This window comes from Lissotriton vulgaris, unplaced genomic scaffold (genome assembly GCF_964263255.1).
Source record: "Lissotriton vulgaris unplaced genomic scaffold, aLisVul1.2 SCAFFOLD_707, whole genome shotgun sequence".
Taxonomy (NCBI): domain Eukaryota; kingdom Metazoa; phylum Chordata; class Amphibia; order Caudata; family Salamandridae; genus Lissotriton; species Lissotriton vulgaris.
Genome location: NW_028251703.1, coordinates 951,957 through 961,225, shown reverse-complemented (window position 1 = coordinate 961,225; position 9,269 = coordinate 951,957).

Sequence of the window (9,269 nt, the reverse complement as noted above, 5' to 3'; positions counted from 1 at the left end):
AGATGTCACTACACAAATATAAAGAGCGTTGTTTAATAAGTTACCATGTTTTTCGACAGCAGTTAGCAACATACCCCAACATAGCACCAGAACCACGTAACAGGGAAATTGGAGCTTTCTTCAGGATGAGCTCTACAAGCCCCTGTTGTGGAAACAAAGACAAACAATCCACCATGAATTCTTAGCACTCGTGGTAGTTATTATTATACATCATAATAAACCAAAAAAGATTGAGAAATAGTCGCAATAGAAATGGTCTATGTAGTAATCCGGTTTCAAGGAGTTTGTGACCAGCACAGGGATCACCGTAGAACACAAAAAGATGCTGAGTATTGCAGCAGTATTTAGGGAACACAAAGCACAGTTTGCTGCTTCACCTCAATTACAGCATTGCTGTCTCCACGGAATAACACAGCGTTTTGAAATGTACAATCCGATAAGTAACGCAGACGCACTTAAAGAATAAAGTGGGCCAATTCAAAACCCCACTGGGATTCAGAAAGGGAACGGATGGATACAACGATGCCCCGCAAGAGCTTTAAGAAGCTCGTCCAACGGGGCTAAGTAATTACCAGTCATCGACTCGACCAACGGAGCATCGGAAATGCCCCACAATAGGCTGCAGGGCCGAATGTTTGTGCTGAAATCAACGAGGAGCAATGGTCTAAAAGCACCCCTACCATGTCTTCTGGCAGCAGAACGCCACGGACGATCCAAGAATTAACGGCACCTGACTGATGCCAGGGAAGCATTTACATTTGCTTCCGCCCAGCATTGCGACGTCATCAGCGTCTCTTTCCCATGACTTCATGGGAATTGTAGTTTTAGTTCGCCGCTTCTAGTTCGATCAAGGAGAAGCCTTGCGCCGCAGTGTTCTCCTCCTGCCCTGATGTTGCGATGTGACACAGGTCGGACCTCCGAGCTGAGGTGAAGCAGTGCCACCACGGGCCACCCCGTCTTCCACGTTTGCTGGGGCACTCAGATGTACACCTTGTATGCCCCTCACACAGCATGCCTGCACACTTAGACAGTAGGCGGGTCCCACAGGCTCAGAACACTTGGTGTCACCAACTCACGTCTTGGGTTCACGGAGAGGTCCCCGCAGCAGGGCGGACAACGTGGGGCCAGGGCACGCTCCAGAGGCCAGGGTGTCCGCTGTGGAGATGGCCAGGAGCCATGGCCTTGAACGGAACTCCCAGTGCCTGAGCGTCAGGATCCACGACGGGACGCGAGGGAGGCCGCCATCTTGCAACTCCGGGGCTGCGGCGATACAGCAGCCCGGCCGGTCGTTCCAGACACCAACTCGATCAGCAGAGAGTTTCGGGCAATGCTCCGCACCCCAGGAACCACGACAGGCGAGTATGGAGGACGGATGGGTGCCGCAGACTGCAGGATGATGGAGGGGTCCTGGAGCACTCTTAGAGTGCGACCGCCATCTTGATGCCTCAGGCCACGCCTGGTTCGTAAAAATTATTTAACACGAAACAACCTAGTTTTGCAAGGGAGTTACCCTAGTTGTTGGTCCTGGGATCAACAGCAATCTAGGGAAACCTACCAAACCCAGACATTTCTGAAAAATAGACATTTTGGGGGATTCCAGGGAGGTGTAGCATGCCTGGATTCCCCAAAGTTTTCTTAGCCAGAATCCCCCTGCAAACCTCAAATTAACTTAAAAAAAAATCTCATTTTCCTCACATTTCTGTGTGGTAAAGTTGTGGGAACACCAAGCTGATACAAATTTCCTACCACTCAGCATTCCTCCAGATCTGGTACCTCACTTTTATGGGTAGAACTAGTGCCTGCAACAGGAAATGGACCAAAACTTATTGTGGAGACATCAAAATTATTTATCACGCAACAACCTGGTTTTGCAAGGGAGACACCAGCGGTTTTGGTCCGGGGCTCGACGGCCATCTAGAGAAACCTATCAAACCCAGACATTTCTGAAAACGAGACACCTGGAGTTACCCTAGTTGTTGGTCCTGGGATCAACAGCAATCTAGGGAAACCTACCCAACCCAGACATTTCTGAAAACTAGACATTCTGGGGATTCCAGGGAGGTGTAGCTTGTGTGGATCCCCCAATGTGTTCTTGCCCAGAATTCCCTGCAAACCTCAAATGTAGCTTAAAAAGCACATTTTCCTCATATTTATGTGTGGGAAAGTTGTGGGGCCACCAGGCCGACACAAATTTCCTACCACCCAGCATTTCCCCAGTGTACCTCACTCGTGTGGGTGGGCCAAATACCCACAACAGGGAAAGGCCCAAAACGTATTGTGGAGACATCAAAATTATCTATCACAAATAGGGATCCCAGTTTTATGGTATTCATTTTTTGACATTTCGGTCTGTATTTATCCATATTTATTTTTTTGCTAATGTTATCTGTATTTATCCATATTTATTTTGGATGTTGTGAAAAACTGAAGTTGAAATTAGTTTATTTCCACATTTATGTAACCGATAAATATACTGTCATGCCTGACAGGTTTCAATTATATGAACACCTACAGTTAATAAACCAATGCACTAATATGAAAACATGAACATTGCAGTATTAAGGCTGTGCAAATGTACTCCTGTTTAAGCCTCTTTACTAAAATTCCTTTCTTTTTTTAACCCCTTACCTGTCAATCTGCCCAACTGTTTGCCTTGCAGTCATGACTGACAACATTTAGAGTCAAACAAAAAAGAATCAAATTTCTGCTTTTAACCACATTTAAAATAAATAAAGACAGGAAAACGAAATGGTTTTCTGTCTGTATGTATCTATAAAAACAGAAAACAGGGGGCCTTAATCACAAAACACCCATGTTTTGCAAGGGAGCCACCTGGGTTTTTGGTCCTGGGCTAGACTACCATCTATGCAAACCTACCAAACCCAGACATTTCTTAAAACTAGACACGCAGGGGTTCCAGGGAGGTTTGACTTGTGTGGATCCCCCATCGTTTTCCTACCCAGAATCCTCTGCAAACCTCAAATGTAGCTACAAATATCACATTAAAAGTATGCTGAATGATTCCAGCTTTGGTAAATTTGAGTTTGTATACTTATAGAAAGTTGGCATTCTCAGTGACTAAGCCAGTGTGCCTTACTGTCAGTGTCCCGAGGCTCATGACAGTGACTTGCTCTCTTGCTGTGGGGTGTGTATTCCTCCCAGACATGGGGTAAAAGGAGATTAGGTGTACCAAGATGAGCTATTCTGCCAGGATGGTTGGGGGAGGTGTTGTCCCCAGCCCTGAATTCCACTTTAAAAGACCTTGCCTACAGCACACACAAAGGACCTGACATTAGTTTTTTGTTACCCCAGATACTTGGGAATCCAAACTCAGGGAGGGCAGCAGATTGGGCCAGGTGTTACACCCCGCACAAAGGCTGGCATTGAGGGTAAAATTTGGCAGTCTCAGACCCCATACAGGTTCCTTCTGGACCTATGGAAATACCTGGAGATGGACTGCACTGCTTCCGTGCTTCTGGAAGGACTGCAATGCTGCCCTGCAGCTGGAAGGACTGCCCTACTGCCAGTGACAGAAGCTCTTGAATTGCAGAGTGAGGCGGGGAGGGGGGTTAAAAAAAAAAGATCCTTCACCTACCAGCCCGCCGCCGCCTCTCCTCTGTCCTCTTCCTTCTGGGTGAGCATGAAGCATACACGCTCCCCTAAACCAATCACAATGCTATTGTTAGCAGCATTGTGATAGGTCTAAGCGCCGTGGTTCGGCACTTAGGCGGGGATAGGAAGCATGTGCATGTTCTCCAGCCAGGCTCTACAATACAGCTGGTGGAGAACATGCAAAGTGTGCATGACTGTTTGACTAGCCTAAGAAGGCCAGCCAAACAGTCATGTGCACTTAGAGAGTGCCACCACTCATCCCCCCTGTCCTGCCCAGCCCCGCCTCACCTGCTCTGCCACCCAAAACTTCCTCAGCATGGGAAAATAAACTGATAATAACATTGTGTTATTATCATTTTATTTTTATTTTTTTGCAGTGCTGAAAAGCAGTGGGGCAATGCTCCTCCACCTTAGCCCATGACTGCTGCCCCCTACCAGAGGAAGGAAGACGACCTGCTCATTGGACCCAGGATCACCAGATTAACTCCAAGGGCTAGCTGGCTGGCCTTCTGTGAGAGCTACAGGTGCACAATAAGCCCCAGGGACCTTGCCACATACCTGCCTGCTGCTCTTGGTCCCATCTTGGATGAGTCCTGTCCCCAAGGGGTCGCCCGCCAGGTCCTAAAGCCTTGATGGTGTACTTAAGTGGCTCGACAAGGACTAGCACCCTATAGATGACCTCCATGGCCTGAAAATCCAGGTTTTCCCACTCTGAGATTTAATCACCATCGTTGACGGCTTCAGTGGGACTTCCTCCAGTAGCTCCTCCCGTCAACAACTAATCCTCAGATGCAACCTGGTGCCTTGGCCTGATGAGATTCTACCTTCTCAAGAGCTTTTCTGAAATTTCTTCTAAGTCCAAAGGTAAGCCAAGACCGGACCCAATCAACCCCTTGTATCCAACCGGAGCGCCATCTTGGTCAGCCTTAACTTTTGACTTCGACCCTGTTTCATGGACCATATATCAGTGGTTGGTGCTTTTTGATGCTAGATTTTACTAAAACTTTAAAAATTCAACACTCCTGTTCTACAAATTGAATTCTGTTCATTTTGGTATCATTTTTTTTATTAAAATGTACTTTCTATTCTAGATTGGTTTGGGGTTTTGCTTGTGTTGTGTTTTCACTTTATTACTGCTTATGTGCTGCATAAATACTTTACCTCTAAATTTAGCCTGACTGCTATTGTGCCAAGCTACCAGAGGGTTAAGCACAAATTAATTTAAAGACTTTTTGTGGTTCAACCTGACAAGCATTGTGTTTATTATTTGAGTGGGGATTCGATCCCTCTCAACTAATGGCCCGATTTCTTACAGTGAGCAATTAAGATACATTTACATTTTGTTTTATCCTATCACATTTCCTGTGTTTTGAAAGGCAGAGGTCAGGCTGCTTATTTTTTTAACATGGAAACTAGTATTTACTTTTCTCTCTCTTACTGCACAGTTAGAATATTTTGTAAAGTAAACTATGCGACAATCTTGACGAAAATGCTGTAGGGTGTTAGTTTTTTTTCGAAGACACAACAACATTTAAATACTGGTAAATATATAGGCAGTTAGGAAAGGATAAATAAAGGTCATTCCTTTTTTTGTAATTCTGAAGGGTGATGGAAACAAAAAGTTTAATTGGAGCAAAACAGATCAAGATACTTAGGACCTAATTACTGGGGTTGAAGGCTTTCCGACTCACATTGTAGGTTTCACTTTCGACCGCCACATTACAATGCCGGAGGTCGAAAGGGAAACCGGGTGGTCATTCCGGCTGGAATCCAATGTGTTCAAGGAGCCCATTGGCCAGTCGGAGGCCCTACTGAAATACATAAGGACGGCGTTTCACCATCGGGATTACGATGTCAGTTTCCGACAGGCTTTCCATTTTGGCCTTTCAGACATGGAAGGCCTGGAAAGTCCGTTGAAAAGTGGCTTTGGGGGCCCTTAGCAGGGCACCAGTTCCTCCACGGCATCTGGTTTGGGCCGTAATCTCTGCACTTTACGCGGTGCAGGGATTAACGGAATCTCCTATTTCTCTATGGGAGCTTGTGCTACCACTAGTTTACGGCCCCAGCACAAGCTCCCACAGATGAATGGGAGTATGCAACAGCACCATGTGCGCTCGCATTGTTATACTATGGTCTGGACCGCCGACCTGAGGTCGGTCGGTCCAGAATCCGTGATGATGTTGGTCGGAGGCAACTCTGGCCAACATCATAATCAGGGCCAAAGTCGATGAAGTGCAAATAATGAATATTTTCTGAAATTTCAATTGCCAAACATTTTCGCTTATGCACTATATATATCTTTCTGTAAACCGGGATGTCTGTGCAAAATTAGCACCCATTTCAAATGAAGTATGTTCTAAAATGCACCACCAGCTACATACTGCACCCTTACCACTTTCTTGATGAATGGGTGTGTAATACATATTCTTTGAATGATGCTTCAAATTTTCATGATGCCGATTACTTCAGAGATGTAACATTGATGACAACACCACCACTCTGAAACTTGTTCCAGCACTATTGAAAGCATAAAGTAAAAATATATATGCATACAAAGAAAGACTATGTGTTTGCCCCCTTCATCCTTTGGTCTTTTCAGTTGCCATTCAGATTTTGTTTTTGTCTACCACAGTATTAGGTTTGGCACAACCTCTTACATTGGCTTTCTTGCACTGTGAGTGAAGGCATTTTGTCTGAGCATTCTTTCTCGTTCTTTCAATTCTTTTAGTCATTGTTGTGAGTTAAAGCTATGGGGCTCATTAGGATGACAGGCAGACTTTGTCCGCCCATCATCCTGTCATGTGTAGGGACCGCCCACCATAAGGGCGGGGGTCCCGTCGGGGGTATTAGGATGCGCCCGCCACAGTGGCGGGCGCATCCTGTTTCTGTAGCATTGCGGCGGGCGGTGCTGAAAGCACCGCCCGCCGCAATGCTAAAGATACATGTTGTGCATTACAAAGCACAACGTCACAGGCACCATGCGGTGTCTGCCACGTTGTACTTTGCAATGCTTGGGGGTACCATAGGTACCCCCATGTGCAACGCCCACCCCCCTGGAGTCCCCAGGGGCCCGCAACGGGCCTCCGCAGGGTGTCTCCGCATGCCTTTCTGTGGCGGCATTGGAAAATGCCATGCTAATATGGCTGGCGGTGCAAGGCGACCTGGGCGGAAAAGCGGCGGACGGTATTTCCGTCCGCCGCTGTCCCCCCGCCATACTAATATGGCGGGGGGTCATTCCAGGTAGGTTGGCAGGCGGATCGCCCCCGCCAGGCCGGCGGTGGCTACCACCAGCCTGGTGGGGGCGATCCGCCCGCCATCCTAATGGGCCCATATGTGTTCAAGTTACAGTAATTCAAAAGCCAATAGAATATTTTCTTTGTGCCAATAAGAATCAAATTTTCCTATGTGTGCTGAAAACTAAAATGGTTTCTATATTCATTCCAAACACACGAGCTGCTACGTTCAACCTGCAGCGTATACACTCTTCTTTCTGCTTTTGAGGCACATATTTATAATGGAAAAAATGGATACTTGCAACAGCTTGGCAAGGTAAGAAGACCCATTGACTTTACAACTACTTGTTTTACCAAAGTGGGATTCTGACTATGTTGATTTGATTTGATTTGATTTGATTTGATTTGTCCATTTCTAAAGCGCACAAATGCCCGGAGGTGTCTTGGCGCTATGAATTGTCCAGTTTCCGGTGCAGGTCTGGAGTTAGTGAAATTTATGCGGTGAAAAGCCAAGTCTTGATTCTCTTTCTGAAAATCTCCAGAGTTGGGCTGTTTTTTACGTCAAGTGGTAGTGAGTTCCATGTCCGTGCTGCATGCACGAGGAAGCTTCTTCCTCCCCAGTTTGATCGTTTGAACTTGGGTATCGCTATCAATTTTTTTTTACCTGATCTGAGAAGTCTTGAAGGTTCGTAGTGCTTCAAGTGAGTTTTCAGGAAGTGAGGGCCTTTGCCCTGCAGTGCCTTGTAGGTCAAGCATAGTGCTTTAAACTTGACTCTTTTGGCTACAGGTAGCCAGTGGAGTGTCTCTAGTTTATGACTGATAGGCTGAAACTTTGGGATTTCCAGTATCAGTCGTGCCGCTGCATTCTGGAGTCGCTGCATTTTTTCCATGATTTTTACTCTGGCTCCCGCATATAATGCGTTACCGTAGTCCAGTCGAGACAGTGCCAGGGCTGTCACTACCGTTCTGCGTGTGTCTTGAGGCAGGTATGGGAGTATTTTTCTTATCATTTTTAGTATCAGCCAGAAAGACGAGGCCAGTTTGTTTACTTGGGCTTCGTATGTTAGTTTGGTGTCTATCATGACTCCCAAGTTTTTAGCCTTCTCTGAGGGTTCTGGTCTTGTTCCCAGTTCAGAAGACCACCAGTCTGGGGACCAGATATCAGCATTACCTCCTAGAATCATTACCTCACTCTTTTCTCCGTTGAGTTTGAGGCAATTTTGTTGCATCCATTGACTAACTTTTAGCATGCATAGTTGGAATTTCTTGGCTGTTACTTTACTGTCTTTGCCTATAGAAATGACGATTTGTGTATCGTCAGCGTAGGATATTGGTGTAAAGCCATTTTCTCTTATTACTTCGGCAAGGGGGGCTACATATAAATTAAAAAGTGTTGGGCTTAATGACGAGCCCTGTGGGACACCGCATGGTACTTTAAAGGAGTCTGACTTTGCTTCTCCTAGTTCAACTGTGAATTTTCTCTCATTGAGGTAGGATGCGATGAGATTGCACACTTGGTCACTAGATCCGGCTTCCCTAATGCGTTTTATTAGTATCTCGTGGCTGACCGCGTCGAAGGCCGCCGAGATCCAATAGCACCAAGGCGGCCTTTTCTCCTTTGTCCAGTATACTTCTAAGTTCCTCGGTGGCCGTGAGGAGGGCTGATTCCGTTCCGTGTCCTTCCCGGAATCCAAATTGAGAGTGATCAAGCCAATTGTTGTCCAGTAGGTACCGTGAGAACTGTTTGTTTAGTAGTTTCTCCAGCACTTTTGCGGCAAAAGGAATCCTGGCTATGGGTCTGTAATTGCTGGGGACTTCACTGTCCAGATGGGGTTTTTTCAGTAGTGGCCTGATTGAAATGGTTTTCCAGTCATTTGGAAATATGCTGGTGTTCAGAATTACTTCAAACAATTTTTGAAGTGCTTGTCCTATTTGTTCTGGACATATTTGAAATATTTTCGGTGGACATGGGTCTAAGGGACTGCCTGAGTTGGTTGTCATTACTTCCTTAGTAATTTGTTCCACTGTGGGTAAGGACCAGTTAAAGGATGGGGTGCCGCTGGGTTGGTTGTCTAGTTTTGTATTATTTGTAGGGTTTTGAATTGTATGGTCACTCTGATTGTTTTTGAATACTTCATACACTGATGATACTTTATTTACGAAGAAGTGGCCTAAGGTATTACAGAAGTCAGATGATATATCTTCTGGATTATTGTTTTCAATTTTAGCAAATTTTTTGACTACTGTGAACAGATCTTTACTCGAGTTCTTGGATTCATTTATTTTGTGTACAAAGAATTTGCTTTTTTCTGCGATTATCAGATTTTTATATGTGGCCAGTTCGTTTTTATAGTCTATCTTTAATTTAGGGTCATATTGCGATCTCCACTTTTTCTCAGCTCTTCTGCAGGTCTGTTTTTGTGC